Source organism: Octopus bimaculoides, chromosome 18 (assembly GCF_001194135.2).
Source record: "Octopus bimaculoides isolate UCB-OBI-ISO-001 chromosome 18, ASM119413v2, whole genome shotgun sequence".
Taxonomy (NCBI): domain Eukaryota; kingdom Metazoa; phylum Mollusca; class Cephalopoda; order Octopoda; family Octopodidae; genus Octopus; species Octopus bimaculoides.
The window spans coordinates 28266778-28284823 of NC_068998.1; the positions used below are offsets into that span (position 1 = coordinate 28266778).

The window sequence follows — 18046 nt, forward strand, 5'->3', positions numbered from 1 at the left end:
TGTCATACTAACAGTTAATTAGCTTATTTTGGTTTTCAGGGACTATTTAGTATGTACTGAAGAGACATTTTGAACTTTTAGTACTTGAATATAACAAAAAAATAATAATAATAAAAAAAGGCTGTTTTTATTTGCCAGCCTAATTTGGTCAACATTTAACATCAGTTGTATAGGATTGAGATGAAGTTATTTTTGATAAAGTGGAAAAATGAGAATTACTGTGGGTTTAAATGCTCTTATTGTATAAAAGTTGAGAAATTATTAAATGTACATTTCTAAACATGATTCGTTTTTTTAATTAAACAATATAGAATTTTAAATATTTTTAATTTCTTTCAAATGTGGTTGATTGCTCAGATCAAATATGATTGATTGTTCAACAAACAGGGGTATTGGCATTTATAGTTCAGTCTTGCTGGCATTCCTAAATTTGTCAACTTGAGTTTGGACGAGAGGAAACAAAGTGTAATTATTAAAAAACTACTTAATATTTGGTTGTTTGTGAGAAAATTGCAAGTTTGTTGCCAATTAAAGATTTGGAAATATTATTAATTTCCTCATAGTTTTAAAATTAGGCGAGTTATTAGCTAAACTTTTTAGCTGGTTAGTAATTTTTATTTGAAACAATGTCAGTTTAAATGTTTAGTGCTTAATTTGATATTAAAGCAACTTGTCTTCAAGCAAAGGTATAAGTTTATTTTGATAAAGTTATCCAGTTACAAACTGTATGTAAGGCTAATGATGATACACCTTCCGAAAGTTTATATGAAGTTTGATTTTTGAACATAAGAGGATTTGAAGTCAGTAGATTATGCTAATACAGTATTCACTGCTTACTTAAGCACTTGCAACATGTTACAAATCATTGATCTTTCAGCCAGATTGATGTTAATTATTGTTTTTCTATATGTATCTATTTTATACTGACTTAGACTATTTAACCATTTCAGTTCTGAGTTTTGTTTATGCTAGAGATATTTGAATCTGCTTTAAATTTAGTACTCCTTGTCAACAAGTTTTTAATTTTAATTACTGCAGTTTTAATGCAATTTGCATCAGAATTTTCCAAAGTTTTCAGAACAGTTTTGTTGTGGTATATAAACTGTAATGGTTTCGTAAAATCACTTCTACTGTTCATTTCCATATCAGCTGACTTAGATATAACCAAGACTGTGACAATTGGGCTTAATGTGAAGGTTCATGGTAACAATGGAACAGTTTGTGGATACAGAAAATATTGACCTGCTCAGTCACTGGACACTCGAAAATTGTATGCTGCTTTAGCTAACAACACAAGACAAATGGACACTATGAAATCAGTATACTATCTAGTTACTTATGTAATTAGCTCTGCTAATTGAGCTAGTCCTGCCTCTGTCTCCTTCTGTTTGTGAAGTGTGACATTTCTTCTATTGGCAGTACAAGTAAAAATTTTAGACAAGTCTTTCAGTTGCTGGTAAGAAATGAATTTATTGTCAAACTATTTAAGCAACATAAGGATGGTTTAGTGTGAAGTAAATGTTAGAACTTGGGTATGAAATGATTTAAAATAAAGACATTTTATAACCATTAGGTAAGTATGATCAACTGTATTAGCCCTTTTAATATCAACCTGCCTGAGAAACTTTTACATCCTTGGTACCAAATGCCTATTTTATTGTTTTTACATAAGAATTTTCATAATATCAAGGTTCTTTAACATAATTGTCACCAAACACTAGCTTAATATATTAATTGAAAAGTGAGATACAGTAATCCCTTGACTATCGCGGATGTTACGTCCCCCCCCCCCCTGTGATAGGTGAAAATCCGTGAGGTAGAAGCTACTGCACTATATTTAAAAAAATTATTTTTATAATTTATATATATTTATTTTATTACAAATGCAAAACAACACCACAGAGGAAATGACATAAGCTTAAATAATAAACCATGATAGGTGATCTGGGATTACTGCATTCTACTTAATCTTTCATTCTTGATTATTTTGCAAATTAATTGGATGTTCATTAGAAATATAGTTATGAAAGAGTTAAACTGATTTTAATAATGACATGCAACCATTATGAGTAATTTGTAGTTAGGCAAATCAGGTCTTATTTAAATAACATCTGCCTAATGTTATAAGTAACAGGTCTTCTGTTACAAGCAACTTCACATTTCTGACATTTGTGTTGAAATTTTAGGCTTTGGAAGCCTCTTACAACTATCAGTTTTTGTAGAATTCATATACATCCATGGATTGTTATAGGATATGAGGAACTTTGTATAAATTAGAATGAATAGTAACTTTTTCAATTTGGTGTAAAGCTATCAGGCGAGAGTGTCACTGTATTTCATTGTTTTATTGACCAGCTACATACAGTGTGGCATGTTTCTCATATGAAGACCACAATTCTTTAACTGGAAGAATTGTCTAAGAATATTATTAATGAATCTATATACAAGTAAAATTCAGATGGTCAAGAAGCAGTTTGTGTGGGTCTTCTGATCAGTGGAACCAGTGTTTTATTATGGGAAATCGAATAATAATTTGACAAGTTAGTATGACTTGATGATACACAGCTGAAAATATAGATTGATTATTCAGCTAATAACACTTATCTATTTTTTAGTTTTGTTAGGAGTTTAACCTAATGCAGGTCCAAGTAACTCAGTACCTTCATTCTACCAGCAAAGGGTCAGTTGGCATTAGTTTACAAAAGTAGTGTTTGAAGATATCTATAACAAATTTTTCCATTGCATATTTTTTTTTATCTAAAGAAAGAATACTTTGTTGATATGGTTAATAATGTTGGTATCACAATTTTATCAAGTAGGGTGGGGTGGGGAACTTGTTGAAGATGCATAAGGTAAGATATAGTGGGTATTCAAATGTAAAAATCATATACAGTAAGGAGAAGGAAAATGTGATACTGGAAGTTGTGCATGTTATCAGAGAAATAATTGCTTTCGAAGGGTGTTACTGCTCAATTGAATATTTGCCTCTACTGCTTAAATAAATTTTCAGCATCCTATTCTTACTGTGAAATTATACCTATGAAAGTATAATCTAGTTCTATTTTGACTAAGTTGTTTGAAGCCAATGCAGACTATTGCTGGACTCGTTTTAACTCTATTCATTATCTTTCAATAATGTTCATTTTTTTTTTGTTTTTCTATAGTGTTAGGGAGTCTGATGTAGGAAAAAACAGGATTAGAGAGAGAGGTTGATCTAGAGATTTGAGAATGATTAGGCATAGTAGTTAGAGCAGTAGCTGGGGGAATGATAGAGTAGTGATATATAGATAGGCCATTGTAGAAAAAGTAGAACATGGGTTAAAGGTTGTTGGAGTTAGCTTTCTGGGTTGTTGAATCCTTGTCAATCAGTTGGATGGCTTTAATGGAAGTGGAGGAATATGTTTTCGTGTATAACAGTAAAAGTGTTTGAGATATGAGAGCAGTATTCCACTGTAGGATTCACTTGTGTTTTGAAGTGAGGCATTGGTTGTTTGAATCTGAGGAAGAATGCTTGGCATGAGGTCACTTTGGAGGAAAGAGAATTGTTGATTATACCTATTCCTACACCCCAACTTTTGACTCCCACCTACTTTATCGACTTTGGAATGATAACTGGAAAAAAATTGCTTAAAACAATAGTAAAATAAAAACATTACAAATTTGACAAATGGCAAAAATTAAGTTAGAAAAGCAATTACTTTTGACATCTTTATCAAGGACAATTAAACTCGTGACAACAGTGCCAACAGCAACAACACAACAATAGGAAGTTCAACAAATAGAAGAAAATAACTTTATTGGATGGAGTGGAACTTTTTTTTTTTTTTTTTTTTTTTTTTTTTTTTTTTTGTTCAGTAATGGTAATATTGTCCACATTATTCATTTGTTGTGCAACGAGGTTTGAAGTGGAGTTGGACATTTTGTAGCTGCATAATGTTTGAGGCATTTTATTGTTCTTGATAAGATGGCATCACGTAATTGACACAAGGATTAAATTGCAACATATCACCATGGTAATACTTTAGATTCAAATAAAAGAATTAGAACAAATCCTGTGCTTCGATGCTTATTGGCAAGCATCTTAAGCAGCTTGAAAACCAGACATACAGAAGTGAAAGAAAATTGAAAGCAAGATTGGAAATTAAAAGCAAAGGCATAAGGAAGTTGTATGAAATTCTAGGTTTGTGAATTTTCATTTGTTACTGCTAGAATTACACAGTAGTTGGTATCACAAGTGAAAAAGAATCTTTATTTTGCTGGTTTATAACAGTAGCAGGCATTTCAGCCTCCTGGTTTTGCTAATATGACTGATTTTGCTATATTAACTGACATTTAATTGGTGTTGTTTTACTGCGGCTGCAATTAGCAATTTTAATTCTGGGATTTAAAGGCTGAAATCAATGTACCATACATTTCAAGAAATGATTGAACATATAGAATCCACATTACGTTTGAAATTTAGATGGAAAATATCTGTTAAAATGCATCAAACATTTGTATATATATTTTTGTTTTGGTAAATGTGTGTGTGTGTGTGTATATATATATATATATATATATATATATATATATATATATATCACACATCTCTCTCTCTCACATTCCTATATACAATTGGATATGCACATGTATGTGCCTAAATGGAAATTATCTTGTGAAAATAGCACCAACCCGGATGCAAATGATTGACTTAGCCAAGTTGTTCCTACTGCATAAACATTATTAATTCATTACTGTACAGAGTGTAAAAGTAATTATGAAATATTTTAATATATTTTGGTTTTCTATATCCTCGAAAAGAAAGAAAATTTGAATAATTTTATGTGTTGTGAGATTTTAATACTTTTTCCCTTTAAACATTATTTTCTTTTCACAAAAACACCATCTCCCCCCTTTTCAAAAATGCTATTTCAGCAGAGAGAATGTTGACTTTGTAGATCAATCATTCGAAACTCATCAATTAATTGCTGAAGTATTTACTATTTCAAGACAAATAAATCTCTCGTGTCATCTCTTATTGCAATTTTGTGGAAAAGTATTGAAAAATTAATTGATTGCTTAGAAATCATTAAGTTGGCTATGAAAATCATCTCATTAAGAAAGACTATACACTCTAAATGGAGAGTGGAAAGTAAAATGTTCTGATTCTGTCCAAACTAAAACCAAATATTTTACAACCAACCACCAAAACAAATAATTAAGAGTTATAAATTAGTATTTCATTCAGCTATTATTTCCTGGTAGTAAGAAGTTTAGTGCCTTAAATGAAAACATTTAGCCCTGAATCAGGGAGTTTCAAAATACCATCAATAATGTTTTTAACTATAGATGTTAACCAAGACATAACATTAACTGGAAAGTAAGAGAAGTAGAAATCAGTTAAAAAAAAACAGCAACAAAAAACAGAAATAAACTTTTCATATCAAAAACAGCAGAAAGCAATGGAGTCATTTCTCAAAGGAGAAATACATTCATGAAGAGTTTAATGGTAAACTATAGAATTCTACTTGTAATAAGGTTCAATGTAATCAAATATGTAAAGTGATGTAAGCAAAAATAAGTGCCAAAAAAATAAGGTAATATCTTAAAATTATGTGAATCTAATTTAAAACAAATAGTGAAAGAGATTCTTGATATGGGAAAATAGTTTGAGACATGCCTAAGGAGTTCAATGTGTTTATAATACAGTTAGTAAACAAAGTTTGTAGGAAATTGACATAAATGAAAAGAAATCTGATGATGATGAGAAAGAAACACAAGTAGATATCAAAAGTTATGATGCTTTTTGTGAAAATTCCAGTTACTGCAATCATTGATCTGCATCTTCAGAAACCTCTCTTCTAAATGAAGATATAGAATAATCAGACCTGAGGTTGGCCTTCTCAACATGTTTTCAGCTGATTTCCCATCAGTTACAACATCAACAAATAAGTATTAGATTCAAATTTGATTTATATTGAATTCGTAGATATAATTAAGTACACACAGATATGCGGAAAACAAATAAAAGAGAGGTTATGTATCAGGATAAGGGGAAAGGAGCTGCTCAGTATCGACCACAATGTACAAATAAGTCAAAAAGACTTATTGTTAGTGGGCACGTAAATAATGAATCTGTAATCCGTAAAGATAATGTAAAAGAGAAACATTTGACATCTCAGATGGATAGAATACATTTAGGAGATGGTTGTTTCAAAACTAAAGTAAGTCAACAAAACAATGTTAAAGAAAGCCACACTTCTGAGAATCAATTGAAATCAGAAACTGGTTATGATGTGGACAAGGACAACCCTGAAGGATGTAAAGGAAGAGAAAACACCTACCTTTTCCCTCTTGAATATGGCAATAACTCAAGGAGAAGATCTGACTGTAGTGAACTAAAGAGAAAAAGAAAAATTCTTTTATCCCCAAGACAAGTTTTATATTTGAGAAAGAATTTTCAAGACAAAAGGTAAACTAATTGTTTTTAATTTTTAAATACATTTAATTATTCATTTTTGACACTTACTAATTTCTTTCAGTTGATCATTTTACTTGGCTCATTTTTTCTGTTAACTACGAAGTATGTTGATTTTCTTTATTATTTTTGCAACATTTGTTGTAATTTGTTATAATATTTGTTGAGTGCTTTCTTATCAATTAAGTTTCCTTAACGTAACACCACCATCATCATCATTGTTTAATGTCCGTTTTTCATGCTGATATGGGTTGGACAGTTTGACAGGAGCTGGCCAGGTAGAAAACTGCACCAAACTTCTGTCTGTTTTGGCATGGTTTTTTATGGCTGGATGCCCTTCCTCACACCAACCACCCTGCAGAATGGAACTGAGTGCTCTTTACATGGCACCATCACGGGTGAGGTCAGTTTTGGCAGCGTATTTACAGCTGGATGCCCTTCCAAATGCCAACCACTTTACAGTGTGGACTGGATGCTTTTTATGTGACACCAGCACATGTATCTCTATTAGTAACTACCTACTTAGAAACTTTCAACATATCTTGTTGCTATGATAGAAACATGCTGTCATAGCCAAATCGTTCCAACAAAATCCCCATCATTCATTGACTGTATACCCTGTTGTACATTTTGGAGATTCATCATAGGGTTTTATTTTTGAAGAAATATGGCTGTGGTTAACAAGCTTGCCTTGAAACCATGTGGACCTTGAGCAAGTGTCTTCTACTACAGCCTTGAGTCATCCAAAACCTTGTGAGTGGATTTGGTAGATGGAAACTGAAAAAAGCCTGTTGTATAATATATATGTATATCATCATCATCATTGTTTAACGTCTGCCTTCCATGCTGGCATGGGTGGGACGGTTTGACAGGAGCTGGCCAGGCAGAAGCCTGCACCAGACTTCTGTGACTGTTTTGGCAGGATTTTTACAGCTGGATGCCCTTCCTAACACCAACCACCCAGCAGAGTGGTATATGTATATATTTATGTGTGTGTGTGCCTGTTTGTCCCCCCACCACTGCATGACAACCAGTGTTTGTTTGTTTATATTCTCATAACTTAGTAGTTCTGCAAAAAGTGACTGATAGAATATGTACCAGGCTTAAAAAATTAAGTACTGACGTTTATTCATTCAATTAAAATTCTTCAAGGTGGTGCCCCAGCATGGTTACAGTTTAATGACTGAAACAAAATAATGGTAAAAGATAAAAGATTATGGCCTGAGAGAGATTTGTCTGCTATTTCTAACAGGTCTTACTATTGCATAGAGGCTTCCTTATTGACTGTGTGTGTGTGTGTGTGTGTGCGTGTGAGATCAACAGCTAAACAAGTTGAAATTTTCAGAATTCTCTTTAAGGTTTCCAAATCTGCAGGTTTTCTATAGTAAAAACAGAAACATATATCATTGTTTTGAATCTATACTACACACATTTTGGCATTTTCATTCTGATGTGGCAATGTTGTTCTTGCTGTTATAAGTTACAATAAGTTATGCATAAAGTTATTCTAAACATTCCCACAGTATTGGTTCTTTGTTGACAAGTTGATTGTCTCGATCTGGATAACAACTAATATTTTCTTCCAGTTAATACAGAACATCTTATGAAAGATTTTATTTTTTTCTATAGTTAAAAGTATCTGGAAATAAAAGTTTTGATAACAAAACATCTACAAAGAAATGTTTTAAAGTTTATTTTCAGTTTGGATATATATTAGATTATCTCATGTGAAATGTCACATTTGAAAAAGGAAACATTAAAATTGTTTTTTCAGTTTTAGAATATTTATTTATTTAATTAAAATATGATCCTTGTTCATTTATGACCTTCATTCAATGTTCCTATAAGACATATTCCATCTTCAAAGAATTTGTTGTCTTTTACACTGAGAAACTGTTCAACTGCTTCAATTACCTCTTCTTTATTTAAGAATGTTTTATTGCATATAGCAAGCTCAAAGTGTTTAAATATGCGATAATCAGTAGGAGAGATATCAGGAGACTAAAGAGGATGTGCCAAAATTTCATAATTCAGGCTTTGCAATTTGTGGACCCTAGCTTTAGAAGTGTGAGGCTGTGCATTATCATGAAACAAAATTGGGCCATCTCTATTCACTAATCTGGGTTGCTTCTTTTTTAATTTTTTATGCATACAATCAATTTCCTGACAATAGGACGTTGCTGTTACAGTTTTTCCTTGTTGCAAAAAATGAATAATGAATAACCCCCTTTGTTGACCACCATACAGTGACCATCAACTTTTTAGGGTGCAATGGTGGTTTTGGATAGTGTTTTGGTGACTCTCCTGCATCTAACCACTGTCCTGTCCTCTTACTGTTATCAAAGAGTATCCATTTCTCATCACACGTAATGAGTCGATACAAAAATGGTTCTTTTTCCAACCAAGAAATCAACATGGAACACACTGTAAGGCGTCTGTTTCTTTGAATCTCATTAAGATGATGGGGAACAAACCTATCACTCTTTTTGACTTTTCCAATATTTTTCAAGTGTCGAGAAACAGTTGCGGGAGATGTCTGAAGCTCTGATCTGATTTTTTGGACCATTGTTCTTGGATTTCGTTTAACCAAAGCATTCAATTCCTCATGCCAAATAACTGATTTTGGTCTCCCTCTTGATTCATTTTTAAGGTTTTAATTTCCTGAACGAAATCTTTGGAACCATCTCTGAACAGTTCTAATGTCAACAGAATCGTTATCAAAAGCTTGCTTGATGTTTCGTAGAGTTTTGGTGGCAGAGTGACCCAACTTGTATTCGTACAAGAAAATCACTTGGTATTGTTCAGTTGTGAACATTTTCATAAGAGCTGTGGGTAGCAATTTTGAATAATAGTATTGTATAGAAAGAAAAGAGTTAGGAGTAAACACAAGCATACACATTAAAACCTTCCTTAAAATCCCATTTATAGATGACTCATAAGAAACCTATTTAAAATACATTTCATGTGAGACAACCTGATATATATATATATTTGTCAATTTCCTAGACAAATCATTGTTGTTTTTCATAAGACAGATATTGCATTTGCTAGTTGCTGGCTGAGGTTGTTTATTTGTAGTCCTACTATATACGCTGATAATGAAATGAAAAATTATTAGCTTTAATGATTAATTCTGATCAAGAAAGCCTTGACAGAAAACTCTAAAACCTAAACAAATTAAAATTTGAAAGAGATGGGCTATCCTAGTGACTGCTATGTGTGCTGGTGGTAGAGTTGTCAATTGAAACTATTATCTGCTTATGTTATTACCCCTATTTGTAGTCCTTTTAGTGATCCTACTGTACTGAAATTGTCTCACTGCATTCATGTGAGACAAATCTATTGTAACACCCATTCAAACCTTTCACCATTTAAAAACAAATACAATTTGTCCTCACCAACTTATTGCATCCCCAAAAATCAGTTGTAAAATAACAGAATGTGCAATGTTTAACTTAACAAATTGAATTGCCAATGTTTAGGACCTGTTGTCTATTCACAAGAGTCCAATTCATAAAACTGGGGCCAATAAATCATTTCAAAAATTATTAACTGAATCTTCCTCATAATTTCTCATATAGGCAGCAGTTGAAGATTTTATTGTCATGTAGACAGAACAATAAACTACACCCAAGGCAATATTTGAATTTAGTGTTAAAAATTTAATGAAATACTTCTCTTGCTGGAAATTTCTCTCGGTTGTTCTTCTAGGCTATCATTGTTAGTCAGTTTAATTTATACACACAAAACCCTGCTATATCTCCCTCTGTAGGCTTTCTAAAATCTTCGAGGCATAGTTAGATTATATTTCACTGATGAGGTCTCAAACATGTCTGTAGTTGTCATCCCACTGCTAAAGATCAGACTTATTTCCCACTGCATTCTGTATTTAATTGGTTTGTCCCTTACCTTTTTATCATTAAGATACTTGTTCTCATCCCTAAAGCAATAATATTAATAGATTAAGGTTTCTTGGCTTACTGTACCAAATATGTTAATAGCAACTTTATTTCTACATCTTCATACAGCAGACATCCTGGGTAATTGTCTCCAGTCATTCTACTATATAGTCATTACTACTTCTTACCTTTGCTTAGTATTCACAACAAGACTGACTTTGCCATTTGAAAATTAAATTACATTCTATATAAATTTTTGGTGCCGTTTTTACTGCTAAAATAGTCAAAGCTGGCTAAGTCAAAGTAGCTGGTGGTGTACCAGCTGGAGAGTTAATAGTTTGGAATCTAATCACCAGTTCTTCCAGACAAAATGCTCCTCACTAGAGACCTTAAAAGTTGTCATTATCATGCCTACCTCTGGCTGTTTTGTTTCTATTTATTCTCATTATTCATTTATTCTTTTCTTTCATTTGTTTCAGTCATTTGACTTGGACCATGCTGGGATACCAACCTGAAGGGTTGACTCCAGTCCATATCTTAAGTTCTTAAGTCTGGTACTTAATATATCGGTTTCCTTTTGCTGAAGTACTAAGTTTCAAGTTCATAAAGAAACCAAGCACCAACTTAAATGGAAAGAAGCAAGCATGTGTGTGTGGGTGTATGTACATATGTGCCTGTGTTTATGTGTGTATGTATGTGTGTGTGTGTGTGCACCCCCCCCCCACAAATAGGCTTCTATGCAATATCCATTTATCAGATTCTCTCACTATGCATTGGTTAGCCTGAGGCTATATTAGGTGATATTTGCTGAAAGTCCAGTTGAGTAGAACTGAACCCAAAACCTCATATTTGCCAAGTAAACTTCTCAGCCGGATAGCCACGTCTGCGTATTATCAAATTACATTTCCAATACCAGGCAAATGACACCAGAATTACTCTCCTTATGTATAACAACAGTCATCCAATTAGATGGAATATAGAATTAAAACACAATTATTGTAACTTGATGAAACATCATCACCATCATCACCATTTAACATCCACTTTCCCATGCTTGCATGGATCAGATGTTCTATGGCTGGATGCACTTCCTGTCACCAGCCCAGAGCTGTTCCTGTGCAAGTTAACATTTTCCCATGTTTTTCATGGAACACTGGAAACAATTGTTTGTACGATGATGATACTCATTTACAGCCATCACATGATGTCTAGACAATGGTAAACACAAACATACATACGTGCACAGAAAGATACATTCACCCTCTTACACACATCTATCTGTCTGTCTGTCTGTCTGTCTGTGTACCTGCCTGCCTGTCCGTCCATCTTTCTTTCTCTCTCTCTCCTCTTCCTCTCTCCATATGTATGTATGTATGTTCTCTTCCGCTTTTTAATTTAGGATAAATTTTGATTGGCTATCTACTTTGTAGCAAGGTTGTGAAGGAAAGCATCTTGTTTTCTTCACCAACCTTTTGGTCTTAAGGAGGTCTTGCAAATTTTTATAGTCCTAGATATTGTGATCACTTCTGCATGAATTAAGGATGTGTGTTCTCCCCACAAGAAACAAAGTTTAGCCATACTTTGTTCCAGACTGGTTGACTCCAGTAATATATGGTATAAAGCTGAAAGGGTATCTTGGGTACTGGATTTGCAAACCTTTTCAATGGTCCATAGATGTCCTCTTTCTTTTGTGTTTTTCTAGCCATATTAGTGTCCAGAGGGCAGCTGATTTCCACAACATATCTTTTCCTTGTTTCACACAACAACATCTGGTCAATTGTGTTTTAACTTGGTGGCCGTTTTAATTTTTAAAAGTTTCATCAATATTCATTTGACCCATTGACCTTAACAGAGTCAACTTCATCTCACATCTGCATTTGGAAATATTTTATTTAGTTATCATTTCCTGTTGTATTATTTGATATAATTATTAAATTAATATTATCACTGATTATCTAGAGAATAGTGATTTAATTATTTATCTTCTTTGATTATTGCTTTTGTATCTGATTTTTCTTTTACGTTTGTAGTAGTCATTGGGGATTTGTTCATATTTTACACAAATTGTTGGATCAAATGTTTCACTAATTCTTGCTCTACATTTTCTATATCATTTATCAGAAATAATCGGGTAACATTTCTTGCAGGATTTGAACTCAAGGCACTTGCCAGTACCTTAACCACCTCATGTATCATACAATCACACAAGGTCTGTTTTATATTTTTCCAGTATCGTATAAATACTTTACCCATAAGACAAGTAATGACATTACCTTAATTAATAAAAGAAATATTCCTTTTCACCTTTTGAGATTGGTTAAATACACAGACACTGCTAATGTTCATTGGGAAAAATATGACCATCAGAATTTTTCCATTCCCTTCTGTAAAGTTGTCTATCTTTCAAGAGAAATCATTAATAATAATATATTGAAATGTTGAATGATACTTCTATCAAACATTTAAAGGGGAAAATAAATATTCTATGACAAAAGGCCGAGTGACTTTTCTTCATTTGTTGTTTTGTCTTTCTGTTACATAGAAATGTGGAAGAAGGAGGAGCTGAAGTAGTAGACTAAGACAACCGAGTGGAAGGATAACTCTTGGAATAAAGTGCCTTTACAAAGAATATTAAAAAAATTATTTGTTACATAAAATATCTTTGATAGAGAAATTTATATTTGCATAATTTATTCCATACCCAAATAAACCACATCGTTTCTGATAACTTCAGCACTTGTAAACAAGTGGAAAATTGACACAAACACTGATGCTATAATTATCTCCCTTAGGCTAATGCATTAATTTACTTAGCTTACGTATAGACTCTCTGGAGTTAATTATGCTGGTACTGTTGAATAAATAAAGTAAAGAAAGGTTAACATGTGAAAAAAATGCTATCTGGAATTTGAAAATGGCTACATGCAATTCTGTAGACAACCATAGGCTCCTCTGGTAATCAAATTCATTGAAAGCACACACATTTTGAAGAAGAGCAAATATTTATTCAACCATAAAAAAAAGCATTAACTTGATATTTATTAACATTTTTCTGGAGGAAAATACAAAAATATGTGGTAGTTAAGGAATTATGAATTATAGGTAAAGCATTATACAATCAGAGCAATAAATTGATGGCTGGGCTGAAGTAGTGATACTCTCATCAAATATTGGTGATGGTATACTCTGCAGTTTTGATGTGTCTCTTACCAATCTCAGGGGAGAAAACAACTTGTTGAAATCAAAATTGCTTCAAAATGTGTTGTTTTCCCAAACAGAAGTAGTTTTTCTGATTGATGGTGTCTCCATATTACACAAATTTCCTAACTCTCACATTTGTCTCTCAGAAATGTTAAAAGGAAACTTAAATAGATTTATAGCAAAACAAACCTTTTAATATATTTTACCTCTTTATCTTACTGTGATTTAATGAGGGAACTTGTTAATTATGCTGGCCATTTAGTGTTGTAACATCAATAATTAATCAAATACATCAATAATTAATCAAATACATCAATAATTCATGTAATACATTGGTATTTAATTAAATCATAATTAATCAATGATATCAATAATTTATCAAAGTTTTCTATTTAACTAGGAACAGAGAGCAATAATTAAAAGAATAATGATATAGCATTTCTTTGCCAATGAATCGAGGCAAATAAAATATTCCCAAACAGGAAAATAGATGATATCTTAAATGATTGTAACTTGAAACTAATTTATTACTGTCTAAAGTTAAAACCTGATGGTGGAAAGCTTTAGCAAGCAATCAAATTAGATACCATAGAGTTCTTATAAATGAGGACTTGAATGTGATTACATATTTCAATTAAGTAGCAAAAAACTTTGAAGTATTTCAATGCAAAAGGCATTATCTAACTGACAATAGTGTAGGGTTGAATTTAATGACTAAAATGTAGTTCATGATGCAGTATCTATGACCTTCTCAAGACGTGACTGTACTGATGAGGTAAATGCAGTTGAAGTCCATTTGAAAGATTTGTTGGTTGATGCTTTTTGGATTACTGTGGTTTTAGAAACATGAGATTGGGCCAAAAATGTTTAGTGGAGAATTTTGCAAATGGCGTGAGGTAAAAGAAAGAAAGCTGTAATAACTGGGGAGCTGCATAGAATAGCAGAAGCAATCCTCCTCCTCGTTGCATTGTTGTCATCGTAATCATCATCATTTAAAGTTTGTCTTTCATGCTTGGTTCTATAGAATTTGATAAGTCATCAGAGGACTGCATGGTCTGCCATGCCCTTGATGACTTAACCTCTTTATGTAGTGTACTAGTTGTGTCACTCGCAAGAATAAAGATTCCTCATGAGTGAGTGGAAGTATTGTAGAGAGTGAGGTGGCCTTTATGTTAGTTGTTCAGCGGTTAAAGCATGAATGAAAGTACAGGAACAGGTTACTTGTAGTGGAAATTCATGGTTAGCTTGCAGCATATTAGGGTGAGTATGAATTGTCGGGATGGAACTGGAAAGAAATAACGGTAGTGGTGACAAAGAGTTAGTGTGAGCCCTCAAGGCTAATAGAAGAGAAAATAGAGTCAGAAGATCAGAAAGGGTGTGTGTATGGAAGGTGCAAGAGCGTGTGGGGAGTGTGAGGAGGATGGCTGGCAGTCGAGCTGGATGAATATAGTGAATGGTAAACAAAGGTGGATAGATGGCTATCTTTTATTTGTTTCAGTCATTAGACTGTGGTCATGCTGGGGCACCACCTTGAAGAAATTTTAGTTGGATACATTGACCTCAGTACTTATTTTTTTAAAGTGTGGCACTTATTCTATCAGTCCCTATTGCTGAATCTCGATGTTATGGGGACATAAACACATCAACATCAGTTGTCAAACAGTGGTGGGAAACAAAGACACACACACACACACATGCATGCACGCACACACACACACACACACACACACACACACACACACACACACACACACACACACACACACACACACACACACACACACACACACACACATATATATCAGTGAGTTTGTAGGGATATATTATTTGGGTAGATACTGTATTAGCTCTCAGTTAATTTCCAGTCAATGGCTAAACACCACAATTAGTATCTAACGTCTGTGATTACATTCAGTTGTTAGTCACTCTGTGAATTCTTCTGATGGGTAATTCCATGTTCTCTTTGTTGGACAGTAAAAATTATCTGGAGTGTATATTGATATTTATAATGATAACAAATATGAAGACTTGTACGTCCACAAAATTTATTTATAGTTATATACAACATATCATAATGACCTACACTTGTTTCCACTGCAAAAACTACTCAGTGTTGCTGCAATGTGTGTGTATATCTGTGTGTGTGTGTGTGTGTGCACGTGTGCATATATATATATATATATATATATATATACACACACACACATATATGGATAAAATTCAGGATTCATGCGAATCAAGTTCTTATATAGTAAAGCACCAAGGTCGGGTCAATGAAATCGCTATCGTGTACAGAAAAACATTAGAAGAACATATACATACATACCAAAGTAAAGATGGATTCATATTCAAGTTGCATGTATGGTCACAATCATCTGACTGAATATACCAGGAGTCTCAATGTTGCACCTAGGCACAAACACTGCACCAATTATACTGCACTCAAAAGACTCTAGATCTATACTAATTGCAGGTTCTGAATAAGGTGAATAATAAACAAATAACAACAGATGGGTAGTGGTTCACTCACTACAGCCATTTCAGACATGTTTTTTATTGATGAATAAATTTATTACTGCATGTGAAAAATTATTTTTATCAGGTGAATATATGCATGAATTAAACATTTTAAAAAAACATTCCAATCAATCCAAGTATGTGCCTTTTCATGGTTCCCTGGCAAACTTCGTTTAGAGGACCACAAAATGGCACATACTTGAATTCATTGGAATCATCAGCATCATCATTATTCAACGTCCATTGTCCATGCTAGCATGGGTTTGACGGTTTGACCAGGGCTTGCAAGCTAAAGGACTGCAGCAGACTCCAGTCTGACTTGGCATGGTTTCTATGGGTGGGTGCCCTTCCTAATGCCAACCACTCTGAGAGTATTAATGGGTACTTTTATGTGCCATCAGCATGGGTGCCAGTTGTGTGACACCAGTATTCACAATTTCATTTGGCTTGATGGCTCAAGCACGGCATATTGCCAAAGGTCTCAGTCATTTGTCATTGCCTCTGTGAGGGCCAATGCTGGAAAGGTGCTTTTTACATATCACCAGTAGAGGTGCTAGTTATGCAAGACCAGCATTGGCCACATTGCCTCTGTGAGGCTCAATGCTTGAAAGAAGCTTTTTACATGCCACTGGCACAGGTGCCAGTTACATGACACCGGCATTGGCCACAACAATAATTTCATTTGACTTGATGGATCTTCTCAAGCACGACATATCACCAAAGGTCTCAGTCACTAACCATTGCCTCTGTGAGGCCCAATGTTTGAAGATCATGCTTCACCACCTTCCTAGGTCTTCCTCTTCCACAGGTTCCCTCCACAGTTAGAGAGTGGCACTTCTTTACATAGTTGCTCTCATCCATATGCATCACATAACCATACCAGCACAGTTATCTCTCTTGCACACCACATCTGATGCCTCCCATGCCCAACTTTCCTCTCAAGATGTTCACACTTTGTTGTACATGCATACTGACATTGCATATCCAGTGAAGCATGCTAGCTTAATTTCTTTGAAGCCTACACATGTCCTTGGTGGTCACAGCCCATGTTTCACTGCCATGTAGCATAGCTGTTTGCACACAGGCATCATACAGTCTCCCTTTCACTCTGAGGGAGAGGCCCTTTGTTGCCATCTGAGGTAAGAGCTCTCTGAACTTTGCCAGGTCTATTCTTATTCTTGTAGTTATGTTCTTGGAGCATTCACCTCTACTACTGACTTGGTCACCTAAATAACTACCTCTAGCTTACCTGCCTGGCATTTGATGGAGTCTATTTTCTGTACATATTTAGTGTTTATTTTACCTGTGCACCTTCCACACACTAAAGCTATTTTCCCAGTTAACCTTCCTCTGATATTGCTACACCTCTTATGTGTCCATATTATTGGATGATTTAGCAGTTCACTAATGTGTACACATAAAACTAAAATAAACAGCAGTTTACAATGTTCCACCAAAAAGGAGAATTATAATTGTCACTAGATGTGACTAGGGTGTTAGAAATATCTGCATTGCTAGAAATTAGAGCTAAAATGCTCCAGTCACATTTAGTGATAATTATAATTCTCCTTCTTGGTGAAACATGGCAAACTGCTGTTTATTTTAGTTTTATGTATACACATTAGTGAGTTGCTAAATCATCCATTAACTTGGATGATGAAAACATATATACTAATGGAGAAGCAAGTTTGAAAAGAGCCAAACGTTTGAACCAGTCTTAACTGATGAGGCAGCAGAAATTGCTGAAATTGACATCAGTATTAAGAATTCTTGATTGGAATTTTCCAGATGATTAAGGTCCTTGTTAGTGTGTGTTTACCTTTATGTGCATTGACTACATTATTAGAGCATTTTAGCTCTTATTTCTGGCAATGTAGATGTTTCTAACAGCCTAGTCACATTTAGTGACAATTATAATTCTTTTTGGTGAAACATTGCAAACTGCTGTTTATATATATATATATATATATAT

The 18046-nt window shown here is 33.7% G+C and overlaps 1 protein-coding gene and 1 long non-coding RNA gene across 2 annotated transcripts in view; both read left to right on the plus strand.

Annotated features, from left to right (window-relative positions):
* Nucleotides 1–285, plus strand: part of LOC106867762 (ras-related protein Rab-8A) — a 41399-nt gene extending 41114 nt beyond the window's left edge. Inside the window, exon 7 of the mRNA XM_052974337.1 lies at nucleotides 1–285. This exon is cut by the window's left edge and continues 4821 nt beyond it. The gene's annotated coding sequence lies outside the window, so the exon portion shown is untranslated.
* Nucleotides 286–1823: 1538 nt separating this feature from the next.
* The window catches only part of LOC106867763 (uncharacterized), a 131564-nt gene continuing 115341 nt past the window's right edge, over nucleotides 1824–18046 (plus strand). Inside the window, exon 1 of the long non-coding RNA XR_008265929.1 lies at nucleotides 1824–6451. This is a non-coding gene — a long non-coding RNA (uncharacterized LOC106867763). The remainder of the gene's footprint in view (nucleotides 6452–18046) is intronic.